A 21843-nucleotide genomic window follows, 5' to 3' on the forward strand; every position below is an offset into this window, starting at 1 on the left:
ACCCTCACCCACAACACCATACACACAAATACATGCTGCAACATTGCATTTACACCACCCAGCACCCCTTGAATAACGCAAGGACAAAAGGAAATGATTTGAACGATTGTAATCAATAAAAATCCAGTAGTCAAAACTCTAAATCCAGTATATACAATTATGTACACCAACTACACAAGTCTGGATAGTGCACCAATCATTGTCCGTGGACCACTGGGCCCAAAATGCATGGGCGAGGCCCACACTAGATGCCTGACTGGAAATGGAGAGAACACTGCAGGGGCATCAGATCGAAATGAAACAGGCACCTCAGGGGGACGTGGAGAGGGGGGGCACCTCAGCCTCATCAATGCAAGACGCCACTGCTCCACGAGGGGGCTCCATGCCCATTGATGTATAATGGGGAGTGCAAAGCCACAGTCTCACAAGTCATTTCAGTGGGTGGGTTGCCCACTGCTTTATCCTGGGGAGTGCAAAGCCACAGTCTCTCAAGTCTCTCCAGTGGGTGGGTTGCCCACTGCTTTATCCTGGGAGTTCAAAGCCACTGTCTTACAAGTCTTTTGAGTGGGTGGGTTGCCCACTGCTTTATCCTGGGGAGTGCAAAGCCACAGTCTCTCAAGTCTCTCCAGTGGGTGGATTGCCCACTGCTTTATCCTAGGGAGTGCAAAGCCACAGTCTCACAAGTCTTTTCAGTGGGTGGGTTGCCCACTGCTTTATCCTGGGGAGTGCAAAGCCACAGTCTCTCAAGTCTCTCCAGTGGGTGGGTTGCCGACTGCTTTATCCTGGGGAGAGCAAAGCCAATCTCACAAGTCTTTTCAGTGGGTGGTTTGCCCACTGCTTTATCCTGGGGAGTGCAAAGCCACAGTCTCACAAGTGGATAACAGTCTCCACTGGTTCTGGAGGGGGCTTTGTGCCCAGAGAGCTTCGTCCTGCCAAGGACTGAGGTAGTGGATGTGATGCTCCACTGGTTCTGGAGGGGGCTATGTGCCCAGAGTGCTTCTTCCTGCCAAGGACCGAGTTAGTGGATGCCTTTCTCCACTGGTCCTGGAGGGGGCTTTGTGCCCAAAGTGCTTCAACCTGCCAAGGACTGAGGTAGTGGATGCCTTTCTCCACTGAAAGTGATGCTTCATGGAAGCCTCCCAGGCTCCTGGAACTCACCACCAGCCTCGGACGACTGACAACTGGGGACGGCAGCCATGTCTGCGGTGGTGCGACTGGCTCAGGATGTCGCCGGGCCGCGGCAGGGCTTGCTGCGGGCTCTGTGGTAGTGGTGCTGGTTGCGGGCTCTGTGGCATAGGTGCAGGCAGCGGGCTCTGTGGCAGTGGTGGTGGCGGCAGGCTCTGTGGCGGCGGTGCTGGTTGTGGGCTCTGTGGCAGCGGTGCTGGTTGCAGGCTCTGTGGCGGCGGTGCTGGTTGCGGGCTCTGTGGTGGCGGTGCTGGCTGCGGGCTCTGTGGCGGCGGTGCTGGCAGCGGGTTCTGTGGCAGCGGTGCTTGCAGTGGGCTAAGTGGCGGGGGTGCTGGTCGCTGGCTCTGTGGCGGCGATGCTGGTTGCAGGCTCTGTGGCAGCTGTGCTGGTGGTGGTGCAGGTGGCGGTGCAGGTGGCGGTCTTCTTCGATGTACAGGTTGGCGTTGACGTGGAAAGAAGGTGTGACACTGGTCCCTCAGTCGGTGCCACCTTGCCCTCTCCTGACATGCCCTTCAGTTTCTGGTCCTTTCCCACCTTTGATAATGGAGCAGCTGTCTTGCCACTATCCCTTTGGTTTTCCCTGACACCTTGGTGGCAGGTTTTTTCTGCTTCTCCCTCCTGGATGTGGGCAACTTTTTTAGCTTGGCAGGTGGCAGAATGTTCTTGCCCTCGCTCCATGGCACACTGGCAGCCCTGATGGTTGGTGGACTCCAATAGCCGCAGTTGCTGGCACCACTGTGCCTGGGGATGTGGTGGCTGAGGTGCTGGGTTGGGACCTGGAAAGCCTGGCCCTAGGGGACGGACGTGGGGGGAGGTGTAGGAAAGAGGTCAATATTAGCCAGGAAAGGTTTTTTAGGCACACTGGGACAGGTAGATGGAGGGGGTTTTGGGAGTGGAGGAAGAGGTAGTGGTTGTAGGAGGTGTACGTCTGCTGAATTTGGGTGAAGGTGCATGGGCTGGAGGCTGTTATGAGGTGGATGGCTGTTGGGTGGGTGTGTGCCTGCGTTTGTGTACTTTGGGAGGAGGGCTCACTGACACACTGGGAGAGGACACAGGAGGTGTGTGAATGGTAGTGGGGGTGGTGAGTGCACGTGAGTGGTGTGTGGTGATGGGCGTGCTGGTGATGGAGGTAGTGGCTGAAGATGTAGGTCATGCAGGTGTGAGTGGAGACGAGACAGGGAGGGAGGAGGGAGATGTGGAGGAGGGGAACACAGTGGAGGCAGTGGATGTTGGTATGTATGCATGGGTATGATGCTTGTGTGAGTGCTTGTGGGATGTGTGGTGCTTATGTTTGCCTGAGACACTTTTGTGTGTTGAGGTGTGTGCATGCTGGTCTGATAGTGTGCATGGGATAGGCTGAGGTACAGGGTATTGGGTCTGGGCGGAGGAAGTTGGAGGGGGGAGGCTGGACACAGGGACAATGGCTGCCATCAGTGCTGAGGACAGAGCCTGCTCTCTGTTGGGCCGCCTGGCCAGAATGAATGCCCTCCAGGTATGCATTTGTTTGTTGCAAATGCCTCTCAACACCCTGGATTGAATTAAGAATGGTAGACTGCCCAACAGTGAGGGATCTCAGGAGGTCAATTGCCCACTCATTGAGGGCAACAAGGCTGACTGGTGCAGGGCCTGAGGTACCTGGGGTGAAGCAGATGCCACCCTCCTGGGTGAGCGGGCACGGGACACATGCTGAGCGGCTGCTGGTAGGGGGGCTGGCGGCTGTACCTGTTGATGCGGGGGCACAGAGGAGCCCACCAGCCCACCACTGCAAGGGAGCTCCCATCAGAGGAGGAGTCGCTGTCGCTGCTGTCACCTTGTGTCCCCGCCGTGGAGCTCCCCTCGCCCTCCGTCCCACTGGTGGCTTCTGACTCCGTTGTTTCGCCCTCCAGGGCCAAGTGGAATGCAGCTCCCTCCTATTCTGGTGCCGCTGCTCCTCCGCCTGATGATGCTATTGCACACAAGAACAGGGAGACCACAAAAAGGGTGGGGGGAAGACAGAAGAAAGACATGTTCAGTGCATGCAACTCCACTACCGTTGGCGGACACTACAGACACAGCAGCCCTCTGCACTACGCCATGCACTTGTTGTTCCTAGATTATTCATATGCCCATGGGGTACAAGGCCTAAGCCCGATTGCTGCACACATGGAAGTCACAGGAGCCTGACTAGGTGTAGATTGCTCTAACCACTAGTGGGGTTGGGGTTCCACTGAACCTGCCTCTGAAGGGACCTTGCCTACCAAGCACGCCCTGGCCTAGGGGAACCCACTGCCGATCTCCCCGACCCAGACACCATGTAATGCGTGCAGAGTCAGATGAATGTGACGACTGTACTCACCCCTTTGTGGCTGCTGTGATGCCCTCAAGCGTCCATCCAACTTCGGATACGCCACTGCCAGGATCCGGAACATCAGGAGGGTCATGGTGCGACGGGCACCCCGCCCACGTTGGGAGGCCATCCCCAGCTGGGCCTCCGCCGTCTTCTTGCTCCAGCGGCGAATGTCCTCCCATCTTTTACAGCAGTGGGTTCTCCGTCTGTGGTGAACCCCCCGGGTCCTGACGTCCATGGAGATGGCACGCCAAATATTCTTCTTCTGGTGGGCGCTGACCTAGGGGAATAGTACAGGGGAAAAGAAAGATCTTTACCAGTCCGGACTGTCATACTCATTGGCTCACGTTCCCACCCTTGCCCTGACGCACATATACTCACTGTCCGCTCATGCAGGCCTCAGTCCCCCCCAATGTATCTTCCATCCACACCACTCCAAACAGGCATTGCCCATGCAGCATGGTCACAGTGTACTCACCTGTTTGTCTGGAGGACCGTACAGTTGTGTGTACTGGGGCAGGACCCTATCCACTAATTTCTCCAAGGCACATGAACCATCATCGCTTCCAGACTGAGGTCACAGCAGCACTTGCAGTGTAGGTCCTCTCCTGTTGAAGGCCAGGTATCAAGTGAGTGAACAGACAGAAAATGGTGGTCACGTCCGCGGCGGTGCGTACCCTCACCACAGCATACATCGTCATTGGCTCCTGGGACCCATAGGGTCCAATGTTAACCAATGAAGGATTGCGCCATGGTCTTCGACCACCTACGGCGACGGTGTCGAACGCCAGCGCAGTTACCTCATATCCCCTTGTCCCACCTTACAGGTCAGGCAGCCACCATTTCAGGGGGCCACATGGCATTAATAATAACTGTGTCACACCTATCTAGGCCTTGCATACACACAGTAACAGGCACATTGCGGATTAATAAATGTGTGAAAATGACATTTTGTGATACCTCAGTGTAGGCTGACTCTCTGCTCGCTGTTCTCCTCCATAGGGCACGTCAGCTGGGGCAGGTGATGAGATGGTGGCATCCCCCGGTGTACAGACCGATCTATCGACAATGGAAGAGAGACACGTAATAGTCACCTACTGTAGGAGGCTGGACTGGCTTGTAGTGAGTACCAAGGGTTACTTACACCTTGCACCAGGCCCAGGTATCCCTTATTAGTGTAGAGGGGTGTCTAGCAGCTTAGGCTGATAGAAAAGGTAGCTTAGCAGAGCAGATTAGGCTGAACTAGGAGACGAGTGAAGCTCCTACAGTACCACTAGTGTCAGATGCACAATATCATAAGAAAACACAATACACAGATATACTAAAAATAAAGGTACTTTGGGCAATATTTATACTTTTTGACGCAAAACTGCGCTAACGCAGTTTAGCGCCAAAAAAATTAGCGCCGGCTAACGCCATTCTGAAGCGCCATGCGGGCGCCGTATTTATTGAATGGCGTTAGCCGGCGTTAGCCGACCGGCGCTGCCTGGTGTGCGTGAAAAAAAAACACGTACACCAGGCAGCGCCGGCGTAGGGCAAAATGGCGTTTGGGCGTCCAAAAATGGGGCAAGTCAGGCTGAGGCAAAAATATCGTCTTAACCCGATTTGCACCATTTATTTTTGGCGCCCAGACGCCATTAACATGACAAAGACAGGAGTCATGCCCCCTTGCCCAATGGCCATGCCCAGGGGACTTCTGTCCCCTGGGCATGGTCATTGGGCATAGTGGCATGTAGGGGGGCACAAATCAGGCCCCCCTATGCCACAATTTTTTTTTTTTTTAAACTTACCACAACTTACCTTTTCTTACCTGGGATGGGTCCCTCCATCCTTGGGTGTCCTCCTGGGGTGGGCAAGGGTGGCAGGGGGTGTCCCTGGGGGCTTGGGAGGGCACCTCTGGGCTCATTCTGAGCGCACAGGTCCCTTAACGCCTGCCCTGACCCAGGCGCTAAAATCCAGCGCAAATGCCGGTTTTTTAGTCCCGCCCACTCCCGGGCATCATTTTTGCCCGGGAGTATAAATACGACGCATATGCATCGCAGTCATTTTTTAAGACGGGAACGCCTACCTTGCATATCATTAACGCAAGGAAGGTGTTCACGCAAAAAAATGACGCTAACTCCATGAACTTTGGTGCTAGATGCGTCTAACGCCAAAGTATAAATATGGAGTTAGTTTTGCGTCGAATTTGCGTCGAAAAAAACGACGCAAATTCGGCGCAAACGGAGTATAAATATGCCCCTTTATTTTTATGACAATATGCCAAAAGTATCTCAGTGAGTACCCTCAGTATGAGGATAGCAAATATACACAAGATATATGTACACAATACCAAAACATGCAGTAATAGCAATAGAAAACAGTGCAAACAATGTATAGTCACAATAGAATGCAATGGGGGCACGTAGGAATAGGGGCAACACAAACCATATACTCTAGAAGTGGAATGCGAACCACGAATGGACCCCAAACCTATGTGACCTTGTAGAGGGTCGCTGGGACTGTACGGAAACAGTGAGGGTTAGAAAAATAGCCCACCCCAAGACCCTGAAAAGTGGGTGCAAAGTGCACCTAAGTTCCCCAAAAAGCACAGAAGTCGTGATAGGGGAATTCTGCAGGAAAGACCAACACCAGCAATGCAACAACAATGGATTTCCAGACGAGAGTACCTGTGGAACAAGGGGACCAAGTCCAAAAGTCATGATCAAGTCGGGAGTGGGCAGATGCCCAGGAAATGCCAGCTGTGGGTGCAAAGAAGCTGCCACCGGATGGTAGAAGCTGAGGATTCTGCAAGAACTACAATGGCTAGAAACTTCCCCTTTGGAGGATGGATGTCCCACGTTGTGAAGAGTCGTGCAGAAGTGTTTTCCCACAAAAAGACCGCAAACAAGCCTTGCTAGCTGCAAGGGTCGCGGTTAGGGTTTTTGGATGCTGCTGTGTCCCAGGAGGGACCAGGATGTCACCAATTGCGTGAGGGGACAGAGGGGGCGTCCAGCAAGACAAAGAGCCCACTCAGAAGCAAGCAGCACCCGCAGAAGTGCCGGAACAGGCACTACGAAGTGGAGTGAACCAGAGCTCACCAGAAGTTGCACAAGAGGGTCCCACGAAGCCGGAGGACAACTCAGGAGGTCGTGCAATGCAGGTTAGAGTGCCGGGGACCCAGGCTTGGCTGTGCACAAAGGAAATCCTTGGTGGGTGCACAGGAGCCGGAGAAAACAGTCGAGAAGGCGGCAGGATCAGCGTTACAAGGTCGCAGTAGTCGTCGTTGCTACTTTGTTGCAGTTTTGCAGGCTTCCAGCGCGGTCAGCAGTCGATTCCTTGGCAGAAGGTGAAGAGAGAGATGCAGAGGAACTCTGATGAGCTCTTGCATTCGTTATCTAAGGAATGGCCAGAATGGCATTGGGGTGACAATTCCATGATCTTAGACATGTTTCATGGCCATGTTCGGAGTTACCATTGTGACGCTATACATATGTCGTGACATATGTATAGTGCACGCGTGTAATGGTGTCCCTGCACTCACAAAGTCTGGGGAATTTGCCCTGAACAATGTGGGAGCACCCTGGCTAGTGCCAGGGTGCCCACACACTAAGTAACTTAGCACCCAACCTTTACCAGGTAAAGGTTAGACATATAGGTGACTTATAAGTTACTTAAGTGCAGTGGTAAATGGCTGTGAAATAACGTGGACGTTATTTCACTCGGGCTGCACTGGCAGGCCTGTGTAAGAATTGTCAGATCTCCCTATGGGTGGCACAAGAAATGCTGCAGCCCATAGGGATCTCCTGGAACCCCAATACCCTGGGTACCTCAGTACCATATACTAGGGAATTATAAGGGTGTTCCAGTATGCCAATGTAAATTGGTGAAATTGGTCACTAGCCTGTTAGTGACAATTTGGAAAGAAATGAGAGAGCATAACCACTGAGGTTCGGGATAGCAGAGCCTCAGTGAGACAGTTAGTCATAACACAGGTAACACATACAGGGCACACTTATGAGCACTGGGGCCGTGGCTGGCAGGGTCCCAGTGACACATACAACTAAAACAACATGTATACAGTGAAATATGGGGGTAACATGCCAGGCAAGATGGTACTTTCCTACACCTACAGACTTGATCGCGCAACAATCCATGAGCTGTGTGCCCAGTTGGAGCCAGACCTGGTGTCAGCTATAAGCCATCCCACAGCGATACCCCCTCTAGTGCAGGTCCTGTCAGTACTCCATTTCCTGGCAAGTGGGTCTTTTCAAACAACACTGGCCATTGCATCAGGGATGTCCCAGCCAATGTTCTCTAACGTTCTGTCCAGAGTGTTGTCTGCCCTGCTGAAACACATGCGCAGCTACATCGTTTTCCCTCAGGTGAATGATTTGCCTACAGTGAAAGGTGACTTCTATGTCCTGGGACATATCCCCAACATCATAGGTGCCATTGATGGGACACATGTGGCCTTGGTACCCCCACGCATGAGTGAACAGGAGTACAGAAACCGGAACATCTCCCATGTGAATGCCAAGTGTCCTGGCTCAGTGCATGACGCTTACATTCTGAGGAATAGCAGCATCTCTTGTGTGATGGGGCAACTCCAGAGGCACTGTGTGTGGCTAATAGGTAAGGACAAGGACCCTATACAGTGTGAATAGTTGTCTGGGTCTGGGGTTGTCCCTACGGGTTAGTGTGTGTCTAACACTTGTCCCTCGCAATTTGCAGGTGACTCTGGGTACCGCAACCTGTCATGGCTACTGACCCCAGTGAGAAATTCCAGGACAAGGGCAGAGGAACGCTACAATGAGGCTCATGGACGAACTAGGAGGGTGATTGAACGGACCTTCATCCTCCTGAAGGCCAGGTTCCGGTGCCTCCATATGACAGGTGGTTCTCTCTACTACTCACCAAAGAAGTTGTGCCAGATCATCGTGGCCTACTGTATGCTGCACAACCTGGCTTTGCGACGGCAAGTGCCTTTTCTGCAGGAGGATGGTCCAGCTGGAGGTCTTGTGGCAGCTGTGGAGCCTGTGGACATTGAAGAAGAGGAGGAAGAAGAAGAGGATATCAACAACAGAAACAATGTTATCTAGCAATACTTCCAGTGAGACACAGGTAAGAAGATGTCACTGCCTCACACATCTCATACTATTGTTTGAGCTATCAGAAGTCTGTCATTTTCACCCATTGTATGGACCCTGACTTGTCACTTTGACTTTCCATTTTACAGATGTGGGTCCCACTTTGTGCCCTCTGCTATTTTTCCTCCAGCCCTACAACTGTGTTTCATCGGTATGTGGACAATTCTATTGACATTGCAATATTCCATAGTTTTTGCAATTACACATTAGTGAAACCACAGACTGACTCCAGATTGTTTTGTGATTGATGTTCTGTTTCTATTTCTGTGCAAATTAGTGGAGGGGGTGTAAAATGGGCTGCAAGCAAGCCTAGGGTATTGCACAGAACAATTAACAGAGCTCAAAGCTCTGGTGATGGCACTGGAACATAGGGATCCTGCACAGTATACAATGATTGGTTATGATGTGTACTATGTGTCCAGTCCTTCAATGAATACCTGCATTACCGGTGCCAGAATGGGTTCATACATTCTAAAGGCAACACCATTAAAAACAGACTTCTGTGGAGGAAGGTAGTGGATCTGAAAGAAACCCTACCAAATGTCCATGTTGTACACACACTTGGACCCCAGCGCATTCGAATACACCTTGCTGGGAATACACTGGCTGATGAAGCCACAAAGACAGCAGTAGCTGTGGCTGCTGTTGCTGCAGTAACTCGTTTAACTACGAAACCGGACACAGACATATGGGATGCCATGAAAGCTACAGATGATGGTACGCCCTATCTAAAAGCATTTTGTGACCAATATTCCTACAGAATGGGAGGTTGCCTGAACGCTGAAGTTAAGACAGCAGGTGTAGGGTGCAAGATATTCCCAACAAAGATATAAGACTACTATTGATTAAAGCATCGCACAAAGGGGTAGCATCTGCCCATGCTGGTGTGGTAGCTACAATATCAATCTTACAAGCCCTCTATTGGTGGACAGGCCTCTACAAAGAGACCAAGTAGTATGTCCTTTGTTGTGACATCTTCCAACAAATTAAAGTTTCCACTGCCAAGCGCCCGCCGCAGACACCCCTCTTGATTTCACATAAACTTTTACAATGTGTGTACTTGGACCATTGCGGTCCCCTAACACCGGACAGTGCATACAAGTATATTCTAGTCGCTGTTGATTCTTGCTCCTGATTTCTATGGGTGTAGCCACAACGCTTGGCTGATGCTCGGACTGTTATTAAAAATTTGTGAGTCTTTATCAGTACATATGCAGTTACGGCTTTCCACTCAGACCAGGGTCCTGCTACCGCCTCAAGGGCATCCAGGGACGCCATGGCTTCATTGGGGGTCCAACTCCAGTACTCGTCTCCATTTCATCCCGGGGGAAATAGTGTTGTGGAGTGATTCAACCGTGATATAAAGCCATTCTTGAAAGCCAGAGTCTTAGGTATGGCCACCTGTATGGAGTTCAGAAAGCACTTAACAATCTGCATAGAAGGTCCCTGGGGGGTGGTACTTCAAACCGTTCCGTGATGACAATTCTTCTATCAGTGCTGCCTCCACAGGAATCAAGGATGTACCTGTAACGCCTACCAGCTCGATTCCTAGAGTCGGGGATCTAGTACGTGAAAAGGTTGCTGTGAAAAAGGAATTTGGTCCTTCTTATCGAGCACCAGTCCCAGTCTTGGGAATACACGGTACCAGAACTGTAATTCTACCACCGTTGGCAGGTGCCAAAGAAATTCATTTTTTCTCCATCAACAATGTCAAACTACACCATGTAGCCGATCCTGCACAGTAGACCAAGAGTAACAAGCAGTAGTTCCTGAATCCCTCTCACTACTGGTCAAGACATTCCTCTACAAGTTGTGAGTAGCAACACTAACACCTGTCCGAGCTTGAGGATGGTGTAAAATGATCTTACATTGGTTCCACTAGCATCAAATAATACAGAAATAATTGATCAATTAGATACAGCTTCAACAAAAACGGATGGCGCCATTTATTCTGTGCCACTGCAAGAAACACCAACTCCACCAACTAACACAGCTCCAGTTTTTGCACAAACTGCTTCTGGATATTTTACTGACATCAGTGATGACATCTCAGACTCATTTACCTTTTCAACACCTGAATTGCCAAACACATAAGCTGATGGACTGGCTTAAAATAACATACTTTGGCCCTCATTACAACATTGGCGGTAAATGCAGCTTACCACCGTGCAGAAGACCGCCAACACACCGCTACGGTGGCGGAATTCCGCTACAGCAATCAGGACCCACAGCTCGGAATCTGCCAAAATCCAGACACCCACACAAGTCCGCCACACCAAAGGTCAGTGATAAACTGGCGATAACAAAACCTCCACCATCACGCCAACAGGAATACACCCACACTATCACAAATACACGCAGCGGTCTTTCAACCGCGGTATTCTATTGGCGGCACACACCGCTGCGCTCAAAATACACACACATTTACAAACCACAACCACATTGGACAATTCCAAATACACACACCTGATATACATACACACACCACTCCCACACACCCAATCCAATATAAAGCACACACCCACATCACCCACAAACCCTTACTACCAAAATTGAGAAAGAAGGCTAGAGAGAGACACCACCAGAAACAACACTAGCATCCACAGGCACACAACAGCATCACTTACACACCATCCACGCACCTCAGACAACACACACAAACACATCCCCTCACACATCACAACCGACACCACTTCACACATCACCCACACCACATCATGGCACCTCAACGACACCCCAGGTTCTCTGAGAAGGAGCTCAGGGTCATGGTGGAGGAAATCGTCCGGGTAGAGCCACAGCTATTCGGATCAAAGGTGCAGCACACCTCCATTGCTAGAAAGATGGAGCTATGGCACAGAATCATCAACAGGGTCAACGCAGTGGGACAGCATCCAAGAACACGGGATGACATCAGGAAGAGGTGGAACGACCTATGGGGGAAGGTGCGTTCCGTGGTCTTAAGACACCAGATTTCAGTAGAGAGGACTGGTGGTGGACCCCCACCTCCTCCCCCACAACTAACAACAGGGGAGGAGCAAGTCTTGGCTATATTGCATCCTGAGGGCTTTGCAGGAGTAGCAGGAGGAATGGACTCTAGTAAGTCAACTCGTAACTATTACATCCCCACCCTACCTGCATGCTATCACATAACCCCACCCTCACCCTCACCCCCATCACTCCAACACCTCACAAATGTCCCACTATCACAAACCACCCATCCCAACAAGCCCTGCTTGCAACACCAAAGCATGGACACCCATCACCAAAGCATGTCCACAACAGATACCCACACAGACCCCAAACCATTTATCACATAAGGTCCTAGACAAGAATGCAAACACTGGAGTACAGGGTCACTCACCCATTGCACATGATGGCACACACAGATGCAATAATCATGCCTTTACACCCCTGCAGGACCCCTACCCAACATCACCAGACAGGAGGTTCCAGACATGTCCACTCGCCCCACAGAAGAGGCCCACAGTGATGACAGCAGCTCTGTCCTACTGGATCAAGATGACCAGCCCGGCCCATCTGGGACCTCGGGACAGTCGGTTCCCCTGACACTGGCACATGCCACCACAGAGCCTCCCCCCTCAGGAAACACCAGCACAGCACCCACCCAGCGGGCTCATCCCTCTGTCCCCAGGACATATCAAGCAACAGTGTGTCCACCACTACAGGGAACCCAAGCAAACCCACCACCACAAGAACCTCAGGGACCTGGGGGCAGTGGCAGTGGGCACACGGTTCAGGTGACAGAGGCACAGAAAAACAGGGGAACTTGGAGGACAGCTGTGCGACAGGGAGAGGACAGGCCCAGGGAACCCACTCTCCACAAGGCCCTCTCCAACAGCATGGGAGCGTACCATCATTCCAAGGAGACGATGGCAACGGTACTGGCCAACTTTCAGGAGACCCAGCGGCTGCAAGAGGAACACTATCTGGGGATCAGGGAGGAACTCAAGTCCATCAACACCACCCTGGTCACCATTGTAGGGGTGCTGAAGGACCTTGTCAACACCAGGAGGGACACTGTGGCACAACAAGGGGCCCCTGACACTAGCCTGGATGATGAACAGCCCTCCAGTTCCTTCGGCGCTAGTGGACGGGAGGCACCGCCACAGGACCACGACACTAGCACCCCACCCCCTGCAGATAGAGAACCATCGCACAAACAGTCCCTGAGATCCAGGAACAAGACAGAGAACAATGCCAAGACCCCCACCAGGAAATGAGACCCCCCTGAATGTCATCCTTCTGTCCCACTTTGTCACACTGTCCATCTTTAAACTGCCCTTGCGCCACTTCCTATGCCCCTTTGGACAATGCACCTGTGAAATAAATAGACTACACTCTGCCATGGACATTCCTCCACCATCACCCCTGGCCATTTTACAACCCCCTCCACTTATTTGCACTGAAATAATCACCCTTGAATCACAAAACAATCTGGAATCAGTCTGTGCTTTCACAAAAGTGTATTTGCAATAACTATGGAATATAGCAATGTCAAATTTATTGTCAACATACTGATGTAACACAGCTCTAGTCCATGAGGTAATATAGCAGAGGTCACACAGTGGGACCCACATCTGTTAAATGGAAAGGCAAAGTGACAAGTCAGGGTCCATACATTGAGTGAAAATGACAGACTTATGATAGGTCAAACAATTGTATGAGATGTGTGAGGCAGTGATATCTTCTTACCTGTGCCTCACTGGAAGTATTGGCGGATAACGTTATTTCTTTTGTTGATATCCACTTCTTTTGCCTCCTCTTCTTCACTGTCCACAGGCTCCGCAGCTGCCACAAGACCTCCATCTGGACCATCCTCCTGCAGAAAAGGCACCTGTCGTCACTAAGCAAGGTTGTGCAGCATACAGCAGGCCACGATGATCTGTCACACCTTCTTTGGTGAGTAGTAGAGAGAACGACCTATCATATGGAGGCACCGGAACGTGCCCTTCAGGAGGCTGAAAGTCCATTCGATCACCCTCCTAGTTCGCCCATGTGCCTCATTGGAGCGTTCCTCTGCCCTTGTGCTGGGATTTCTCACTGGGGTCAGTAGCCATGACAGGTTGGGGTACCCAGCGTCACCTGCAAATGTTGAGGGCCAAGTGTTAGACACACACTAACCCGTAGGGACAACCCCAGACCCAGATAACTATTCCCAGGGTATAGGGTCCTTGTCCTCACCTATTAGCCACACACAGTGCCTCTGGAGTTGCCCCATCACATAAGGGATGCTGCATTCCTCAGAATGTAAGCGTCATGCACTGAGCCAGGAAACTTGGTATTGTATGTATCTACGCATGCGTTTCAGCAGGGCAGACAACACTCTGGACAACACGTTAGAGAACATTGACTGGGACATCCCTGATGCAATGGCCACTGTTGTTTGAAAAGACCCACTTGCCAGGAAATGCAGTACTGACAGGACCTGCAGGGGGTATCCCTGTGGGATGGCGGATTGCTGACATCAGATCTGGCTCCAACTGGGCACACAGTTCTTGGAATGTTGCATGATCAAGTCTGTAGGTGACTATTACGTGTCTCTCTTCCATTGTCGACAGGTCCACCAGCGGTCTGTACACCGGAGGATGCCGCCATGTCATCACCTGCCCCAGCTGACGTGCCCTATGTAGGAGAACAGCGATCAGAGAGTCAGCCAACACTGAGATATTACAAAACGTCATTTGCACACATTTTTTAGTCCGCAATGTGCCTGTTACTGTGTGTATGCAAGGCCTAGATAGGTGTGACGCAGTTATTAATAATGCCATGTGGCCCCCTGAAATGGCGGCTGCCTGACCTGTAAGGTGGGACAAGGGGATATGAGGTAACTGCACTGGCGTTCTACACCATCGTGGAAGGCGGTCAAAGACAGCGGCGCAATCCTGCATTGGTTAACATTGGACCCTATGGGTCCCAGGAGCCAATGACGATGTACGCCGGCAGTGACGGTACGCACCACCGCAGACGTGACCACCATTATGTCTATTCCCTCACTTGATACCCGACCTTCAACAAGAGAAGACCTACACTGCAAGTGCTGCTGTGATCTGTGTCTGGAAACGACGATGGCTACAGTGTCTGGGAAAAGGGCCCCTGCCTTCACTTCGGTTGAGTTGGAGAAGTTAGTGGATGTGGTCCTCCCCCAGTACACGCTACTCTACGGTCCTCCAGACAAACAGGTGAGTTCACTGTGAGCATGCTGCATGGGCAATGCCTGTTTGGAGTGGTGTGGATGGAAGATACATGGGGGGGGACTGAGCCCTGCATGAGCGGACGGTGAGTGTTTGTGTGCCAGGGCAAGGGTGGGAATGTGGGCCAATGACTGTGACGGTCCAGACGGTTAAAGTTTTTCCTTTTCCCCTCTACTATTCCTGTAGTTCTGCGCCCACCAGAAGAAGGATATTTGGCACGCCATTGCAAAGGACGTCCGGACCCTAGGGTTCCACCACAGATGGAGCACCCACTGCCTGAAAAGATGGGAGGACATTCGCCGCTGGAGCCAGAAGATGGCGGAGGCCCAGCTGGGGATGGCCTCCCAACGTGGGAGGGGTGCCCATCGCACCATGACCCCCCTGATGTTCCGGATCCTGGTGGTGGAGTATCCAGAGTTGAGCGCTTGAGGGCATCACAGCAGCCACAAGGGGGTGAGTACAGTCACATCCATCTGACTCTACGTGCATTACAAGGTGTCTGGGTGGGGGAGGTGGACAGTGGGTTACCCTAGGTCAGGGCAAGCTTTGTAGGCAAGGTCCCTTTGTGAGGCAGGCTATGTGGCACCCCAACCCCACCAGTGGTAAGAGACATCTACACCTAGTCATGCTCGTGTGACTTCCATGTGTGCAGCAATAGGGCATAGGCCTTGTACCTCATGGCCCTGTGAATTATCTAGGAACTATAAGTGCATGGCGTAGTGCAGAGGGCTGCTGTGTCTGTAGTATCTGCCAACGGGAGTGGTATAGCATGCACTGAACATGTCTTTCTTCTGTCTTCCCCCCCTTTTTTGTGGTCTCCCAGTTCTTGTGTGCAATAGCATCATCAGGTGGAGGAGCAGTGGCACCAGAGCAGGAGGGAGCTGCATCCCACTTGGCCCTGGACTGCGTCACACATACCGAGGCCTACACTCAAAACATTTCCCGGATGGGTTAATTGTCTGTTGTAGTCTTCTGTGTGACTGTGGGTACATACCTGGAGGAATGCTGACAGTTTCTTCGCTGTTGTCCTTCTTAGGCACCGACAGTTGGGACATATTGGAAGATGGCGGAATCCGCCGGTGTACCGACCGCTGGTGGACCTGTTGACAATGGAAGAGATACATTTGATCGTGACCTACCGGTTCGACCGTGCCACAATCCAGGAACTATGTACCCAGTTGGAGCCAGACCTGATGTCATCAATCCGCCATCCGACTGGAATCCCCCCTGACGTTCAGGTGCTGTCAGTGCTCCATTTCCTTGCAAGTGGGTCTTTTCAGACAACAGTGGCCATGGCATCAGGGATGTCCCAGCCTATGTTTTCCAACATGTTGTCCAGAGTGTTGTCTGCCCTGCTGAAACACGTAAGGAGATACATAATTTTCCCTCAGATGGAGGATTTGCCTACAGTGAAAGGTGACTTCTATGCCCTTGGACATATCCCCAACGTCATAGGTGCCATTGATGGGACCCATGTAGCTCTGGTCCCCCCCCACAGGAGTGAACAGGTGTACAGGAACAGGAAGAGTTATCATTCCATGAATGTCCAGATGGTCTGTTTGGCAGACCAGTACATCTCGCAGGTAAATGCAATGTTCCCTGGCTCAGTGCATGACGCCTACATCCTGTGGAATAGCAGCATCCCTGATATGATGGCTCAACTCCAGAGGCACTGTGTATGGCTATTGGGGGACTCTGGTTACCCCAACCTGTTCTGGCTATTGACCCCAGTGAGGAATCCCAGGACCAGGGCAGAGGAACGCTACAATGAGGCCCATGGGTGGACTAGGAGGGTGATCGAACGCACCTTCGGCCTCCTGAAGGCCAGGTTCAGGTGCCTCCATATGACAGGTGGTTCCCTATTCTACTCACCGAAGAAGGTGTGCGACATCATCATCGCCTGCTCCATGCTCCATAACTTGGCATTGCGACGGCAGGTGCCTTTTCTGCAGGAGGATGATCCAGATGACGGTGTTGTAGCAGCTGTGGACAGTGATGAGGAGGAAGCTGATGAAGAAGAAAATGACAACAGGGAGTCAGTCATACAGCAATATTTCCAGTGAGACACAGGTGAGTATATTTTCATGTTTAACATTATATTAACTTTCACACGTCTACCTCTATCCTGTACCTCCATTTCACTCACTATTTGTTAACTGAGTTGTCCCCTTCCATTTCAGTTTCACAAATGTGGTAACCTACGTGTCAACAGCTTGCACCCTTGAAAGGCTTGTGATTTGTGACATTGGTATGTTGGCCTTCCAATGGGTAACCCTTTTGGACACAGTAATTGACAATACTAAGTTCAAAATCATTGACTGACTCAAGTTTTATTAGTGTTTCAAGGGTGTTTATTTAAGTGCATAACAATGAATGGGGGTTGTGAAATGGGGATGGGTGATGGTGGAGGAATGTCCATGGCAGAGTCCAGTCTATTAGTCTCACAGGTACATTGCACATCTGGCCATTGGAAGTGGAGCTGGGGCAGTTCCGATTTGGACAGGGTCACAAAGTGGTACAGTGGGGGGACAATCAGGGTGGTCTCATTTCCTGGCGGGGGTCTTGCCGTCTTGCTCTGTCCTGTTCCTGGATCTCAGGGCCCGCTTTCGTGGTGGTTGTCCGTCTGCAGGGGGTGGGGTGCTGGTGTGTTGGTCCTGTGGCGGGCGTCCTGTCCACTAGCGCCGGCAGAGGTGGTGGGCATTTCATCATCGTGGCTAGTGTCAGGGGCCCCTTGGAGTGCCACGGTGTCCCTCAAGGTCTTTTGAATGTCCGTCAGCACCCCTACAATGGTGCCCAGGGCGGAGACGATGGTCCTGAGCTCCTCCCTGAACCCCAAATACTGCTCCTCCTGCAGATGCAGGGTATCCTGCAACTTGCCCAGTACCGTTGCCATCGTCTCCTGGGAGTGGTGGTATGCTCCCATGATGAAGGAGAGGGCCTCGTGGAGAGTAGGTTCCCTTGGCCTGTCCTCCCCCTGTCGCACAGCAGCCCTCCCAGTTCCCCTGTGTTCCTGTGCCTCCGTCCCCTGGACCTTGTGCCCACTACCACTGCCCCCAGGTCCCTGTTGTTGGGGTGTTGGGTTACCCTGGGTGCCCTGTAGTGGTGGACACACCGCTGATTGACCTGTTCTGGGTAGGGAGGTATGGGCCCGCTGGGTGGGTGCTGTGCAGGTGTTCCCAGAGGGTGGAAGTTCGGTGTTGGGCTGTGGCTGGGCAAGGGGAACCGACTGTCCTGAGGCCCACGATGGTCCGGGCTGGTCATCAGGATCCAGTAGGGCAGAGCTGCTGTCGTCACTGTGGGCCTCTTCTGGGGGTGGAGTGGTGTTTTCTAGACCCTCTGGTGTGGTGACGTTCCTTCGGGTTCCTGCGGGGGTATAAGTACATGATTATTGTATGTGTGTGTTTCATAGTGTGCAATGGTTGGGTGTGCGTGTACACCAGTGCAGGCATTCCTGTGTGGGGGCTTGTGTGCTGTTGTTTGGGGGGTGTTGTGGGTCTGTGCAGTGGGCATGCTTTAGTGATGGGTATCCATGCTTAGTTATGTCATGCAGGTCTTGGGGTTGGGATAGGTGGTTGGTGTCATGGGTAGATAGGTGAGGATTTGGAGTGATAGGGGAGGGTGTGAGGGTGTGGGTGTGTGATAGCATGCAGGTAAGGTGGGGGATATGATAGTTAAGATTTGACTTACCATTGTCCGTTCCTCCAACGACTCCTGCGAGGCCCTCAGGATGCAAGATGGACAAGACTTGCTCCTCCCATGTTGTTAGTTGTGGGGGAGGAGGTGGGGGTCTGCCGCCAGTCCGCTGTACCACGATGTGGTGCCTGGAGACCGTTGAACGCACCTTCCCCCGTAGGTCGTTCCACCTTTTCCTGATGTCCTCCCTATTTCTTGGGTGCTGTCCCACGGCGTTGACCCTGTCGACTATTCTTTGTCATAGTGCCATCTTCCTGGCTATGGATGTGTGCTGTACCTGTGAGCCAAATAGCTGTGGCTCTACCCGGATGATTTCCTCCACCATGACCCTGATCTCCTCCTCGGAGTAGCGGGGGTGTCTTTGGCGTGCCATGGGGTGGTGTGTGTGAGGTGTTGGGTGGTATATGTGTTGATGAGTGTGGTGAGTGTAGTGGTATGTGGTGTTTTGTGCGTGGATGTTGTGTGGGTGATGGTGTAGTGTGCCTCTGTGTGATGGGGTTCTCTATTCTGTGCTGTCTCTCTCTGGCCTTCTCTCAGAAATTCTGGTCGTAGGGGTTTGTGTGTGATGTGGGTGTGTGTTTTATATTGAGTTGGGTGTGTGGGAGTGTTGTTTGTATGTGTATCAGGTGTGTGTATTTGGAATTGTCCAATGTTGCGGTGTTTTGGAGATGTGTGTGTATTTTGAGCGCGGCGGTGTGTACCGCCAATGGAATACCGCGTTTGAAAGACCGCCGCATGGATTCGTGGGTCGTAATAGCATGGGCGCGTTTCTGTTGGCGTGGAGGATTTGTTTCCGCATGTTTATCGCTGACCTTTGGTGTGGCGGACTTGTGTGGGTGTCTGAATTTCGGCGGATTCCGTGATGTGTGTCATAATAGCTGTGGCGGTCTACCGCGGCGGTGTATTGGCGGTCTTCTGCACGGCGGTAAGCGCCTTATACCGCCAATGTTGTAATGACCCCCATAGACAACTGAAACAACATAATCATGCAATACTTCCAGTGAGACACAGGTAAGAGGATGGCACTGCTTCACACATCTCATACTGCTGTAGAACATAGCACAAATCTGCCTATTTACCCCTGTACGGACCCTGACATGTCACTTTGCCTTTCCAGTTCACAGATCGGGGTCCCACTTTGTGCCCTCTGCTATGTTTACTGCTGCCCAAAAACTGTGTAACATTGGTATGTGAACATGTACATTGACATTGCTATATTTCTGAGATGTTGCTATTACACATTTGTGAAAGTACAGACTGACTCAAGATTGATTTGTGATGCAAGGGTGTTTATTTCTGTGCTGATAAGTGGAGGGGTGTGTGCAAAGGGATTGGGTGATGGTGGAGGAATGTCCATGGTAGAGTTCAGTCTCTTGGTCTCACAGGTGCATTGTCCATGGGTGCACAGGAAGGGGAGCAATGGCAGTTTAAGGTGGACAGGGTGACAAAGTGGGACAGAAGGGTGATAATCAGGAGGGTCTTATTTCCTGGCGGGGGTCTTGGCAATGTTCTCTGTCTTGTTACTGGATCTCAGGGACCGTTTGCTGGGTGGTTCTCCTTCTGCAGCGGGTGAGGTGCTGGTGGCCTGTTGGTCCTGTGGCGGTGCCTCCTTTCCACAAGCGCCGGTGGAGGTGGAGGGTTGTTCATCGTCCAGGCTTGTGTCAGGGGCCCGTTTGTGTGCCACTGTGTCCCTCCTGGTGTAGGCCAGGTCTGCCAGCACCCCTGCAATAGTGACCAGGGTGGTGTTAATGGACTTCAAGTCTTCCCTGATCCCAAGGTAATGTTCCTTCTGCAGCCCCTGGGTCTCCTGAACCTTGGCCAGTACCGTGCCCATGGTCTCCTGGGAATGGTGGTATGCTTCCATGATGTTGGAGAGTGCCTCCTGGAGAGTGGGCTCCCTGGGCCTGTCCTCCCCCTGTCGCACAGCAGTCCTCCCAGCTTCCCTTCTGTCCTGTGCCTCTGTCCCCTGAACCGTGTGCCCACTGCCACTGACCCCAGGTCCCTGATTGTCTTGAGTTGGTGAGTTTGTCTGGGGTCCCTGTAGTGGTGGACACACTGCTGATTGACGTGTCCTGGTGACAGTGGCATGGGCCCACTGGGTGGGTGCTGTGGTGGTGTTTCCTGGGGGGGAGGGTCTGTGGTGGCTTCTGACAGTGGCAGGGGAACCGACTGTCCAGAGTTCCCTGGTGGGCGGGCTGGTCATCTTGATCCAGGCGTGCAGAGCTGCTGTCATCACTGTGGGCCTCTTCTGTGGGGGTACTGGTTATGTCTGGCACCTCCTGTCCAGTGATGTTGGGTATGGGTCCTGTTGGGCTGTAAATGCATAGTTTTAGTATCTGTGTGTGCCATCTTGTGCATTGGGTGAGTTACCCTCTACTCCTGTGCTTGCATTATTGTGTTTGCCCTTGTGTGAATGTTGTTTTGGTGTGTGTGTGGGTATCTGTATTGGACATGCTTTGGTGATGGGGGTCCATGCATAGGTGTTACATGCAGGGCCTCGTTATTGGAATTGTTGGGTTGTGATAGTGGGGCATATGTGAGGTGTTGGAGTGATGGGGTGAAGGTGAGGGTGGGAGTATGTGGTGGCATGCAGATGGGGTGGGGGGATATGGTAAATAAGATATGACTTACCAGAATCCAGTCCTCCTGCTATTCCTTAGAGACCCTCAGGATGCAGTATTGCGAAGACTTGCTCCTCCCATGTTGTTAGTTGTGGCAGAGGAGGTGGGGGTCCACCGCCAGTCCTCTGTACAGCAATCTGGTGTCTGGATACCACTGAACGCACCTTCTCCCGTAGGTCGTTCCACCTCTTCCTGATGGCATCCTGTGTTCTTGGATGCTGTCCCACTGCATTGACCCTGTCGACTATTCTCCGCCATAGCTCCATCTTCCTAGCAATGGAGGTGTACTGTACCTGTGATCCGAATAGCTGTGGCTCTACCCAGATGATTTCCTCCACCATGACCCTGAGCTCCTTCTCAGAAAACCTGGGGTGTCTTTGAAGTGCCATAATGTGGTGTGGATGATGTGTGAGGTGCTGTTTGTTGTGCTGTGTGATGTGTTGTGTTGGGGTGTGTTATTTGAAGGCGTGGATGTTGTATGAGTGATGGTGTTGTGTGCCTGTGGATGCTGGTGTTATGTTTGCTATTCTCTCACTCTCTCAGCTTTTTAAAAAAAATGTCATTGTAAGTGTTTGTGGGTAATATGGGTGGGTGTTTTATAGTGGTGTGAGGGTGTGGGTGTGATGTGTGTATGTGTATCAGGTGTGTGTATTTCGAAGTGTCCAATGTGGCTGTGT

This window comes from Pleurodeles waltl, chromosome 3_1, assembly GCF_031143425.1.
Source record: "Pleurodeles waltl isolate 20211129_DDA chromosome 3_1, aPleWal1.hap1.20221129, whole genome shotgun sequence".
NCBI lineage: Eukaryota > Metazoa > Chordata > Amphibia > Caudata > Salamandridae > Pleurodeles > Pleurodeles waltl.